General features: G+C 48.2%; 1 protein-coding gene across 7 annotated transcripts in view; it reads right to left on the reverse strand.

Moving 5' to 3' along the window:
• Positions 1 to 14,164, reverse strand: part of LOC146871529 (innate immunity activator protein-like) — a 375,144-nt gene that overhangs the window by 75,116 nt on the left and 285,864 nt on the right. For 2 of the 7 annotated variants that reach the window (XM_085651158.1, XM_085651152.1), the window contains exon 1: positions 7,686 to 7,821. The exons of 4 other annotated variants lie outside the window; for them this stretch is intronic. The gene's annotated coding sequence lies outside the window, so the exon portion shown is untranslated. Of the gene's footprint in view, positions 1 to 6,792; positions 6,899 to 7,685; positions 7,822 to 14,164 lie in introns of those variants that run through there. One more of the 7 variants, XM_085651156.1, reaches the window with a different exon arrangement.

Here is a 14,164-nt window from a genome sequence, read left to right on the forward strand (position 1 = left end):
ACTTCCAGAACCCTTGAGGTGGGTTTCCAGCGCATCCCAGAGGCCAGTGAGTGTGCTCAACGAGTTTGGGCACCGTGGACCGCGTGGGTGCCGAGATCCCGAATACCCCGAGTCCCCGGCCTCTTCTTGCATAGCACACGACCCTGACCAGTGGGGAAGTTGTGCTTTGGCCCGTTTACGAGCCAACCACTCTACAGCAATTGTGCCAAAGACCAGCGCCCTAGCCCCCTCCGGTGGCCCGTGGGTGCCCTTTTACGCACTCCAAATTGCCGCCTCCCGCGGTCCCTTGTCTCTCGACTTGTGGGCCCTAGCGGAGGTCTATCTTTGAAAACAAGAGTTCCCCTGGTTGCTCCAGGCCTGCTCTACAGTCTCCTCGAAGGAGACCTCTCCCAGACCTCGTGGGTCTGCACTGTAGCTGATTTGTTTATTCTTCATGGGTTGCGCTTGCCAAGGCTTAGTGGATCCAATCCGGACACTAACACCGCAGCGACCCTCATCCGACGTGGGACAGTCGCCCTCCGGAAGCTGGCCTTCCTTGAACCCGTGGCTGCAGATCCAAGCAACAGCATCTCTCACCTGAAGCACCCGACATCGAAGGGCTCCTTGCTTTGAGCCTCCTGGTCACTTTGCCGTGACCCAGACTCTGTCCCCTCTGCTTTCAGGTTCTTCTCTACATTCTTCATATCTTTGATCTTCACGGCATCATCAACGCTTTTGGCTAGCAGAACTTTTGACTATTTTCCCATTGAAAATCAGCCCGCGACCCGACAGCAGAAACGACCTATGCAATCGGCTTCCCTGGGGCAGGTAACAGTGGTACCTCGGTACTCTCGGGGTTGTGGGCATCTCAAAAGCTTAAGTCTAAAGTTTTAACTTTGTACTCCTGCTAGAAGTATTTTTAATCTGTTTATTTCAAACCGCGACATTCTCCATAGGCTAACATTGCGATCCCGATAGCAGCTCTTTGCACTGCACGTGTCTCCCGTGGGTCCCCTTCCTCATAACTGTGGGTGGATTCTGAAGAGGCAAGCGATCCTGAATGCCCTAGGCATTGCCTGTAGAATTGTCGTGGTTCTTATACCACTATTTTAGTATATGGTTTGGTCCCCCCCTGGGGCCCATTGATTTCTGTGCTATTTATTGTGTTTATAAATGCTTGTTTGAAGTGTAACTTTGCCACTAGTCACATAAAGTGACTGTGGGATTCTGTCTAGAATAAATACATATATTTTATATATATACCTGTGTGGGCTACTCTTTCATTTGGTTATTCAAGAGGTTATTATGGTAAAACAATAAGCTTAACACTCCTTCAAGACTTAGCCTGAAGGCTGCTCTCCACAGCTACCACTAGGATAGCTTTCTTTAAAGGTTGTCTTAAACCTATCATCAATAAGAGTCGAATTGGACTGGTGCAAGGTAACTAGGAACAGCATATGCCAGGCCCACTTCTCACAGAGAGGTAAAAAAGTGGAGTTATACAAGGCCTGGCTAATGTAGATCTATGGAAAATACAAAAACGTTGCGGTAAAAAAGAATGTTTATTACTACATTTGGGCACTGTACTATGTCATTAATTAGCCTTTATTATAACATTTAACGGTTACTCCCTTTAAAACCCTAACCCTGTGCCATTTACAAGGGATGCTCTCATGCTACCTCCTGTACCACCCTTCTCCAGCACCTTCTCTGGGGCGGCTCCACCGCCAAGGCAGAGGAGCGTTGCCCCACTGCTCTCAGAGCAGTGGAAAAGGGAAAGTAAAATGGTAATAACTGTTATTTTATTTTTCGTTGCTGCTGGGCTGTTGGCACAGGGAAGAGGAGTGGTTCATGCATACTAAGTGCGCATGACTGTTTGCCCAGCCGTCTTGGACCAGCCAAACAGTCATGCACACTTTGCATGTTCTCCACCGGGCTGTAATGCACAGCCTGGGAGGAGAACATGCATAGGCTCCCTGTCTCTGTCTGAGCACGGAACCACAGCACTCCGACCAATCACAACACTGCATTGCAGAGTTATGATTAGCTTAGGGGAGCCTTTGAACTTCCGGGACTCGTGAGGAATGACGGAGACAGCTGCAAGGAGGTAAGTGTTTTTTTTTATATTTTCTAACCCCCATGCCCCTGTTAGCCACCACTGCTTCTTCTCACATCATCACTTTGATCTTCAGACATCTAACCCCATCCCATAACCTAAACCCATCCCTTACCACAATCCTAGCACTAACTCTTACTATAATCTCAACCAAGTCATGGTGACAGCAGCATCGTGATTGGAGCCTGGGTGCTTCCCGCTTCCAGTTCACACGTTAGGACAGGACGGAGGAGTGGCAGGGGCCGGCAGCTAAGTGATCTTTTTTTTTTTATCCCCTCCTCCACTACTACTGCCCAGAGCAGCCACAACTGTGAACCACAGTGCTCAGAGCAATCACAACGCTGCTGTAACACAGCATCATGATAGGCTAGGGGAATCTGGGAGCCTGTGTGATGCCTGGTCATTGAGTCGAGTGAAGAGCCGAAGAGGACAGAGATGTGGCGGCCAGCCTACAGGTAAGTGTTTTTTGGGGTTTTTCATTTACCCCTCTTCCCCCGCTACCCCATTAAGTAGCGGCCACCACTTCCTTACTCTAGCCCAAATCCAAAAGTTACCCGAAACAAAACCAAGCCTCATGTTCTGTTCCCATCTCTTGCCCCATTACTAATCTTACCCCTTACTTGTTACCTCATCCCTCACACCATACCTTACTCTAATGCTAACCCGTATAAATAACCCCACCCTCTCCCTATCTCCACACTAATCAATGTGGTTTTGTTGACTGCTTGTTTGGACTTTTTGGTGTATTCTGTTTTTTGTGGAATGTAAATGCTTACTTTTCTACTTTGTACGCTGACTTTTTGTTTCTATTTCTGTACTGCAAGCCCACTGAAGCGAACTTAATATTACATCTACACATGCTCAATAACATGCATCACAGAGATCAATACAGATCTATGAGAAAAGCTAAAGGCAACTTTAAGACTTGATGGCTGTGGATAATACGTAGGCAGACTGGATCAGTATATGACATCTTATCTAAGTCAGTGCGTAAACTATAGGACAGCTGCATACACAGAGTTGTGCTGAATGTCCTGAAATTTTCAGCTGGATGGTGTAGAAATATAATGTTTATAAACATCATCCATTGTGTATAGACATTAAAACCCAAGTGATTGCCAAAAACCACGCTGACTTCCCTGGAAGAACTCTGTATTCTTGAAATTACCTTCTCCGTTCCTTTACCCTTGTATGACATCTATATGGTCAACTGAGCTGGAGGAAGCCAGGGCAATTTCCTTCCCACGTTCTGTGCCTTATCCACTGCAAGTAAACAGAAGTCTCATCTGTTGGCACAGGGCATCACTTTCCCGTGATTAGAGGTGAAACTAAAAACTCGGTCAATGTCACTTGGCGTACCCACTTTGGCTTACTTTACAGTACTTTGCTTGATCTGTTATGAAGGTGCCAACTACCGTACATCCTTGTGCTCCTCCGTGTATGTTGTTCAATTCTGGGTCTACAAAAATAATCTCACCTTTGGGAAGCATTCTCAGTTTAAAGTCCATGAGACACATGTCAGCCAGCCAGGCTTGATGAGGCTCCTCACTGCAAAAGTGGCTACACGAGTGGCGGTTGCGTGCTACACCAATGGCAAGAAATAATAATATTGACAGTTCTACTCTGCAGTTGGACTTTGCCCCTTCTCATAACATGTATTTCCTCTCAGGCAACGCTGATTTTAGTGCCTGAAAAAAGTTTATAGAGTTAAAGATGACACCACCTGGAAGCTTAGAAAGAAGATCATCCATAATGTAAAGAACCGTTCCTGGGGGTACGGAGAGCATAAGATACAGGCACTCGATGAGACTTCTTGTTCGGTTTTGCTCAGAGATGTCCACAGGACATCCAGATAATGGGAACCCAGATTACGCTCTCCCATTGTAAAGCTTTACCATTAAGTCATCAGTACGGCATCACACAGTTCTACCTTGGGCTACAAGCCAGCATCACTCAGCTCTACTACCAGACCATGTGCTCTACTACTAGACCATGTGCTCTTCATCACACTGCTCTCACTGGACCACAAGTCTGCATCACTCAGCTCTGCAACCAGGGCTTTAAGTGGGCCGGGTCTTACCGGGTCTGAGCACTGTCAGATTTTTTATGGGGGCCTTGAAACGGGTCTCTATAGGGCTCTGTTTTGTGCTCTGGCACAGGCGGTCCGGTTTTTTTTTCTGGATTGCAGTGACAGCAGGCACGTCGATGTGCGCGTGGTTAGCGTTGTAGAGGAAGGGAAATCCTTTAAAGAGAGTCATTTTCTCTCTGGATTTCCCATCTCTTTTTGAAACTCAGGAGCAGCAACATTGTCGTGGTGGCACCAGGGCTTAAGTGGAAGCTTTTTCACTATTATATACAAGCCATAGCTGCTGCTTATGCAACTAGCAACCATTGACAAAGCCAATAGTCCTGACTTGTAGGTATGATGTGACTTGTTGTATCATATATCTAAACGCAATGACAGGGACAGCAAAATACAAGTTGGGCGGCACACTGTGCTAAACACAGATTTTTAGCTGATGTGTTTTTAAGCCACGCCCTTAATTACGTTGGCCACGCCCCTTTGAGCGACCCCCCCAGTTTCTTAATCCCACTCAAAGCCCTGTCTGCAACCACACCACGTACTCCTCATCACACTGTTCTACCACTGGACCACAAGCCTGGCATCACTCAGCTCTACTACCAGACTATGTACTCTTCATCTCACTGATCTACTACTGTACTATGAGTCCGGCATCACTCAGCTCTACTACTAGACCAAGTACTCTTCATCTCACTGTTCTAGCATTGGACTACAAGCCCAGCATCACTCATTTGCCATACACTCACAGAGTTAGCAAAGTGTTGAGTGAGTCTGAGAAAGACCCTTCATATAGATATAGGGCAGCAGCGTTTTCACACACCTCCCACAAAAGACACCCATCTCTCTTGTTTGTGCTACAGGCAAATCCTAAAAACGTCTTTAGAAAGTTTTTTTTTTAGTGTCGTAAATGAACTCTACGCGGCAGATGTGTCACTTGCAAACGTTTTGTCCGTAATCCCAAGAATTCTTTCCACCCCGACTTCCATGAACAGAAAATTATTTCGAACATAAATACAGCGTCAAGAAATCTCCCTGTTACTCCATTCACTCTCACTAAGTGCGGTTCTCGTTTGTTGAGTGTATGGGGTTCCTGGTGTACGAACGTGCTAGCCTAGTGAGTTAAAGAGTGATGGTGAGTGCAAATATAAAATTAATTTTCCTTCAGGTGTAGTTTCTTTTCAACACCATTGAGAGAAATCCTGGCGCCGGAAGTGACGGGGCTGCTTAATCCCAGATGGCTGGGCGATCACATGAATGTCATGTAAAGCTTCCCAGCTCGAACTGCTGCAGTTTATGAGGATAAAGACGAAAACTGGAAAAAGAGGGGTTCCCAATGAACATGTCTGGGACAAAAGACGGAGGCGTCTATTCCCTCCAACCATTTTGAAAGCAAAGCAGCAGGACGCCTGTCTGGCAGAAGTGCCCATTTCAGACGGAGGCGCGGCATGGGCACCAGTAAACAAGAACAAGGAGGTGTTTACTAAAAGAGCCATAAACTTTACACCGAGAGGTGCAGGGCAGAACCGACAAGAAAACCTTCAACACCCAGCAAACAGACTCCCCGGAGACTTCTCAAAAGAAACAGAAACGGCGCCAATCAAGGTGACTTCAATTGTATGCAAACACTGCCCTCTGGGGGAGGGGCTGCGCTGACGACTGATCCAATTACACAGGTCTTATCTCCTGCAAACAGCTTAGGCTGCTAATGGGAAATTCAGGGAAAAGTTACTGTTAACAGCTCTCTAACGTCGAACGGTTTATGATCAGAGAGCGATTGTGACTGTGCCAGAGGTATCCGGGGTTCTGCCCACGCCCATTCACTCCTTTTTTTTGTTGCATATTTATATAGCGCGAACTCAACCCGAAGGTATTGGAGCGCTTTACATAGCACCGTATTTACATTACACATTCAGGCACGGGGAGATTAAGTGATTTGCCCTGAATCACAGGATGTGGACGCGACCACAAGGCTCGAACCCTGGTTTCCTCCACCAGAGGCGGCAGCGCGTTGAACGGGTCTGACTTTAAAGTGTGCACACGTTTTAAAATACGTGTTAGTGTTACTCGAGGTAAACGCTGCAGATACATGGACCCCCTATGAATTGAACTGGAAATGCGTTTACCAGGTCGACCATGGAAAACTGCAAAATGTAACAGATCTGAAATCAAGTTACTTATCAGTAAATACAGTTGCAGTTCAATATCTAATTAGAGTGTAATCCAGCCACCCCCCCCCCCCCCTTCGTGTCCTGCACGTTCAGTGGCAGGGTGGCCATGTGGAAAAGGTGCCCTGATGGCAATTAACTGTATGTAAATCTTATAGGGGCGAGTGTAACCATCAGTGTCAAGCACCGGAAGGAGCCGATCTCCAAAAGAACTCGGAGATTCGGTCCAATCACAGAGCCGTAGCTAGACCCCAATGACCCCGCTGCTGCTTCCTGGCAGGTACAATGTGGCTTCCAAATGACCAACCTTTAGCCCCACTGGACTTTCATGCCTACTGCCCACTAAAGAAATCTGTGACGAGACAGACACTGACGCTGACCCAACCCTGTCAGCCATTTATAGGCACAAGCCTATTGGACCCGGGACCACCCTTCTGTCAAGTACCTACCCGGGTCACAGATTGGACTGTTTCCCATAGACAGCCATTCCTCTGGCACGCGCACGGCCGGTAGCCACTCCAAAATGCCCTTTCCCATTCCTGGTCAATGGCCATGTCCAGAGTGAGTTCCTCATACCTTCCAGCGCGGGATCCCCTCATACGTCCGTCCCTGTCACCTTAGCCCACTGCTGCTCGGAGAGTCTTCGGTCCATTGAATTCAGTGGCCGGATGATCCGGCGTTGCAAAAACAATAAGTACAAATATAAACTGCAGTTTATCAGGCACCCGAACACAACTCTCTGGTAGACTGACTCCCCCCTGCCCGGATTCAGCAGCTCCCGTGTTTCTGGAAGGATCCCGTGAATGAGTGAATACGGCTGAATAAATGTATTTATATAGACGCTTCGCTGACCATTGCACGCAGGCTCTCTTGCTCAATTGGACAGGGAGCAGTGGTGGTTTGCTGGTGGAGCGCCCTTTCACTGTCACGACATCGCGGTACTTCAGCAGACTACACACGTCACCCATCGTGATTACTGGTATAAATGGTGTCCTCTTCGCACTTGTGCGTGTCCTCTGGTCTCCCAGCTTATGAGAGGCACGCCTGCAAGAGTGCACCACCCACTGTGCTCAGCACACTTAGCACTGCTTCCTTACACCACCCTCTGTACCCAGCACCATCAGGACTGTTTCCTTACACCATCCTCTGTGCCCAGCACCCTCAGCACTGCTTCCTTACACCACCCTCTGTACCCAGCACCATCAGGACTGTTTCCTTACACCATCCTCTGTGCCCAGCACCCGCAGAAGTGTTTCCTTACACCACCCTTTGTGGCCAGCACCCTCAGCACTGCTTTCTTACACCACCCTGTGTGCCCAGCTCCCTCAGCACTGCTTCCTACCTGAGGAGGTCCCGAATCCAGTGAGGCCGGCTCCTGGAGCCCAGCACCCCTCAGAAGAGGTGAATGCGCTGAGACGGTGGCAGCTCTCGTGCACGCTCCTGCTCCCAGGAGACACCCCTCCTTCTGCCAGGACGGCTACCTCACCTGTGCAGGCTTGTGGTGGTGGGCGGTGCCTGCAGCCGAGCCTGAACAGCGCTGCTCCGCATGGGCGCACTGGGGTAGGCAGGCATGCGTGGGCCAACACTGGCGGAAGGCATTCCTGAGGAGCACCAGCAATGCCTCCCTTCCACAAGGAAGCATTTCTGTTTACCTCCCGCCCGCGCACAGCCCAAAGGGCCTCGCATTTCACCAGCGAAGCACTTTACAAACACCATCTTTCTGCAGTGGGAGCAGGCGTCACTAGGGTTGGTGTCATCTGGTGCGGGTAACTCATGGTGTCACCCAGCAGCGGGCAGTGGAGGGAGTTCCGTGGGGCGGAAGGGCGGGGAGGGGCAGGGTGGGGCAGGGTGGGGGGTACTAAACACCGGAACATGGATAATTGGAGGTAAGTAAAAAATTAAATAAATAAAACGAATGTCATAGCGCGCCCTGCATCACAAAATGCGGTGCAGCGCGCGCTACAAAATTCGTTTTATTTATTTAATTGTTTACTTACCTCCAATTATCCATGTTCCGGTGTTTAGTACCCCCCACCCTGCCCCAACCCCGCCCCGCCTTTCCGCCCCACGGAACTCCCTCCACGGACTGCTGCTGGTGTCACCCCCTCACGACTTACCTCATGGACCTCCTCCGCTCCGAGTCCGCCAGTGGACACAGTTGGCAAATAACGGGACCATACAGAATCATTAACCCTCTTAGCTACCTTTCCACAAGTCAAATCTTCCATTAGACAGAATTCTGATCTCTCTCTACGAAGAACATTAATCACCAGAGTCATCATGACATTTTTATTGTTACCGAAAATTGCTGGAGGCCAGGAAGGAGGCAGCAAGCGCTTTTAAAACCATAATATACTTGCAAAAATGATGCCTCCACCTAAAGTCAGCACCTGGTGCTGTCACACCGGTTGCACCGCCCTAGAGCTGGCCCTTCTCAAGGGTCCTGTGATCTCAGTGACAGGGTCACTGTTGTTCTAGGGTGTGCTGCTTCATAGGCCTGCCCTCAAGACTGGAGGTGAACTTCAGTATGAACAGTGGTGGACAAGCCTTGAAAGTTAACCTACACTTGTCATGCTAGGGTCCACCTGCTGGTGCTACAACTCCGGGGCTTCTAATGTCTTGCGAAGCCTTCTAAGGTCTAGCATGAGATAGTGCTCTCTCACGAGAGTGGTCTGGCGGACTGGTTATTAAGGCTGAACCTGGTTCCCCAGTTCCAAATTCAGCAGCTCTGGCCATAGTGCCACATCCTCTCCCCCACTGAACACCATACTGTCCCACTGAGAAAAACTCAGACTGCCTTCAACTACAACCCAATTGTTGCCAGCTATAAACACCTGGATGCGGCTCAATTTAAATTACACACTGGGCAAGAGCAATATGTGGCCTACATTTACAAAAAAAAAGTGACAGCATCCTGGAAAAAGCAAACAATCATAGGGGATGCAAAATTTTACAAACCATGTGAAATGTAAGCAGGAACAACATGGTTACCTTAACGCGTTTACACTCACTGTTCAGAAATCAGTGAGTGCTTTTGCCTGAAAAGTTAAGGACATGACTACAGGGCCCTGAATGGACCCATTGCAATGGCCATTGCTTATATCCTTACAAAACGTAAGCAGTATGGTAAAAAAGACAACATCCCTAGATGCAGAGTAGCAGTACAAATTTTGTTTTTCAATCCTCACATTGCTGTACCTCCAGGATTGGTGCACTAGTTCTTACCACAGGGAAAACAAAGCCAAGACAACAAAAATAGCGCTTCACTGGCAAACTCTGTAAAAGTGGCGCTAATGTGTTTGGGTGTGAATAAAATCAATCTGGCCAGTTTGCTACCACTCTGTCTTACTTTATTTAGTTATTTATTTTTCATAATTTTAAACTTTTATTCCCGATGCTGCACTTTGGAATTAAATGTCAGAAAAATACGACATTGATTTCCAGCAAATGTGATTTTCTTTTTTGGATCCATTTCACAGGGGTGCAAATAAAAGAAAGGAGAGGAAAGAGAGTGAGAACCCCGTCTTGCAGCCACTGTTTTCAGTAAGAGTCAGATAGGAACTGCCGCGATAGCAGGCGAGAGGCCTCGGCAGGTACACAGAGCTGCTGTGCCTGAAAGTCATCTCTTCGCAGGCCTCCCGAGTCCCGACAGCTCAAAAGATGGGCCCACAGCTCGAAGACGACATAATCAGTGATCAGAGAGGCAGTAATCATGATCAGAGAGGCAGGCCACCTTGCTACGCACTGCCTCCGCCCTCCGCGCTGCGCCCTGCTCAAGAAGTCACAAAAGTGAAAAGTCGACACTCACAACAACACACAGCACAGGCAGCATAAGCATAACCGGTCCGCAGCGTCCGCTTGACCACCTGACCCATGACCATTAATTGCATCGCACAGGCAGCATAAACGCTTGCGCTTGACCGCCACCACCCACCCATGACCATTAATCGCACAGGCAGCATAACGGCTTGACCACCACTCACCGCCACCTGACCCATTACCATTAATCAATTGGTGCCGGTCTGCCGGAGAAACTCACCTGCTGTGTTGGCAGACAGCGGGGGGGCTACGCCGGTCGGCGGCTAACCTTGGTATAAAATTAAATTATGGCGGCCCAGAGACGGGTGGTCAACCTCTGCTCCTCCTCGTCACTCGTGATGCCAGTCATGCGCACTTTTAGGGCCCAATGTGCATGCGGGATTCGGAATGACATCAGCCGCCTGCACCCGGGCCTAGAGTCTCAAGTGACGCCACTGCCTAGAGAAGCGCGCAGACGCGGTGGAGGAGGAGACAGTGCACACTGCGCACAGGCACCTCCTCTTCCTGAAAGGTTAGGTTGCTCTGCACTGCACACACCGGCCCTGTTGGTGTCACCCCGTGTGAGGGTGTCACCCGGTGCGGTCCGCACCCCCCGCACCCCCATAGTGACGCCGCTGATCTGGAAGGCGTGGTAGGTCTTGTGAAGTGGGTGGCCTGGTTGAGAACAGATTCTAGAAACCAGGGATAGGATGCGGCCCGTGAGTGTGTGTGGCACTGCAGAACCCATCGTACCGATGTATTTCACACATTTAGGCGGGACGAAAACTTTGAGCCAAGGGGAGAAAAACGTGATTTGACGAGAAACACGCAGCTTACTCGTCAAGTTTAGAATCCTGGATTTACCTAATTAATTTAGCAACTAAAACACACCCCAGCACTTTAAAACGGTGTAGCTGGCAACATGAATGTTCCACCGTTTCCGCGATAGCTGGCTTTTTAGCCATCAATTTGGTTTCTGGCCTATAGGCTTTTACTTGGGTATAAATAGGTTTGGACTTAGGTAGGCCAGGCCCTGGAGGAGATGTACAGGTAGTATGGAGACCAGGCCCTTCTTGAGGGGCCAGGCAGATATCCCCCTTCTTTCCTAACAGGAAGGATTGCTTCCAGTCAAAACTGTAATTGGGAACCAAAATATAGCTACCTGCTCCAGGCCTCTCTATAAATGCTGCACTTGGAGAACAATCAGTAAGATGGATTTACCATTTGTGGGGGACCAACAGACTGCTAATGGGGGCTCCTTGATGGGAATCCTTGATTGCAGCCGGCTCTGGGAGGTCCTCAGGAATGCTAATGTTTGTGGTTGTAATGCATATTACCTTCCCAACTGCTTCTCTGTACTGCCCATGGGGCTGTTCATATGGCTTCTTTCGAAAATCAATAAAAATTTGTTTAAAAAAAAAAAAAAAACTATAGGAAGGTTATATTTTAATACCTATCTATCACCCAAACACACAAGACGTTTGTGAAACTGGTTAGGACTCTCCCACCTCTCTTATAAATGCTCACTGGACACCTATCTTGTTTAACCTTCACCAGACAGTTCCTAGGCCAATAACAAAATAAATAGGTCTTTGTGGCGCTTCAAGAAGCCCACTCACTTCACTCTAACTGCACGGATCGGGAGCCGACATGTCCAAGCGTGCAGAATAGTGTTGAACATCAGTCAACTACACATGCCTTTACAACACATGTACTACAAAGCATCGACCTTTACAACGCAGCGCCTGAAGAGCTGGCCGTATTACCATAACCCCTCCTCATACCAGACCAGCCTTTCAGGCACTGCCTGATTGCCCTATAGGTCAGTCTAACACTGTTGGGACCTCATAAAATGGGAAGGAAGAGTGTGGAGTGGAGCTCTAAAAAAGGTAAACATACTGCAAAGAGTTCCAGCAGAATTTAGAGAAATGTGAACTGCCTTATATTCTGGGAGAATTTAGGAAGGGAGAGTCCTTGGTTTTGGTTGTACTTTTTAGTGTTTCCTTGAAGGAGGGAACGTATAGTTTCTTACCTGTCGGTGTAGTTTTGCAGCTTGAAGACTTTCTGGATTCACTATGCTGTGCATTATTCCGCCATCTAGTGGTTGGGTTCGGAATTGTAGTATTTCTTCTTTGTTTTTTGTTTTTCGTGGCCCAGGTGGGCGTCGACATACCACCATTTGGTGTCCTTCGTGACGTCGACGCGCTTCCTCTGGAAGTACCCACCTTTGGTCGCCATCTTCGGATTCTTTTTTCTCTCTTTGTTTTCTTATTTTATCCTTGTAAAGTCTTTTCACCTTCTACCCCCCCTTTTATCCTCCTGTCTCATCTTTCTGGCGGAGGAGGGTGGGTTCGCTAGTGAATCCAGAAAGTCTTCAAGCTGCAAAACTACACCGACAGGTAAGAAACTATACGTTTTGCAGCGTGAATCTTTCCGGATTCACTATGCTGTGCATCGAATTTGTAGCGGTTTCTTCTCATAGTGGAGGTTGGGTGGAAGATGATCACTGGTTACTGAAAATGTGTTGTAAGACCTTCTGTCCCACTTGCGCTTCTTTGTTCATTTGGATATCCACACAGTAGTGCTTAGTGAACGTATGCACTGAAGACCATGTTGCTGCTTGGCAAATGTCTTGGATAGATATGTTTGCTAGAAACGCAATTGTTGCTCCTTTCTTCCTTGTTGAGTGAGCATGAACTGCTCCTTGCAACGGCTGAGCTGCCTGCTTGTAGCAAAGCAGAATGGTTTGCGCAATCCATCATGCAATGGTATTTTTGGTAACCGGTCGTCCCAAAAAACTGCTGGCGAAGGATACAAAAAATTGCTTTGTTTTTCTGCATTCTTTTGTCCTTTCCATATAGGTCATCACTGCCCTCCTGGCGTCCAGTGTGTGTAAGGCTCTTTCTGTGCTCGTGGACGGTTTTTGGAAAAAACTTGGTATTTGAACTGTCTGGTTGATGTGGAACTTAGACACCACCTTTGGCATTAAATGCGGGTCCGTTCTCATGACAATCCTATCACTGTGTATTTGCAGGTAGGGTTCTTGGAGCATTAACGCTTGCAATTCACTCACTCTTCGTAGTGATGTGATAGCCACTAGGAAGGCTGTCTTTAGTGTGAGCATATGCAGTGTAGCTCTGTGAATAGGCTCAAATGGTGCTTTCATTAGCTGTGTGAGCACTATATTGAGGTTCAATGCTGGTGCTGGCATTCTGCCTGGAGGAGCGATCCTTTTTGCACCCTCTAGGAATCTTTTTACCACCTGTGATGTGACGAAACTTCTTACTGTTTCTCCTCTTGTGTAAGCCACAATTGCCGATAAATGGACCCTTAGGAACGTGTAGCCTAGCTTGTTTTGCAGTAGATGCGTTAAGTATCTTAGTACTGTTGATTCCTTAGTAATCTTTGTTTGCAGATTTTCCCTAATGCACCATTTGGTGAATCTTTTCCACTTTGCTATGTAGAACTTCCTTGTGGTCGGTCTTTTTGCCTCTCTGAGTACCGCCATCGTACTTGCCGGTAATTTGAGGTGGGCGAACTCTAGGTCCTCAGGAGCCATGCAGCTAGGCTGAGGTGTTCTGGTTCTGGGTGTAGTACTCTTCCGTTTTGCATTGATAGCAGGTCCTTTCTGGCGGGGAACCTGTGTGCGTGCGTTTGTGACATCTCCATGATGTGTGAGAACCATGTTTGCCTGGCCTATTGGGGTGCTATCAGGATGAGCGTCATGCTGCTGATCCTGCACTTGTTCAGCACTCTGTGTAGTAGTGGTATTGGTGGAAAAGCGTATGCAAATGTCCCTGACCAGCTTATCCATAGCGCATTCCCCAGGGACTGTTTGGACGGTACTCTGGATGCGAAGTTTTGGCATATTGCACTTTGGTGTGTTGCAAAGAGGTCTATTTTTGGAGTCCCCCATTTGTGGAATACCTTCTGGATTTCCTGTTGGTTGATCTCCCATTCGTGGGATGCTGACGTCTGTCTGCTGAGCCAGTCTGCCTCTACATTGTCCTTCCCTGGTAGATG

The sequence above is a fragment of the Triturus cristatus genome, chromosome 1_1 (assembly GCF_964204655.1).
Source record: "Triturus cristatus chromosome 1_1, aTriCri1.1, whole genome shotgun sequence".
Lineage (NCBI taxonomy): Eukaryota > Metazoa > Chordata > Amphibia > Caudata > Salamandridae > Triturus > Triturus cristatus.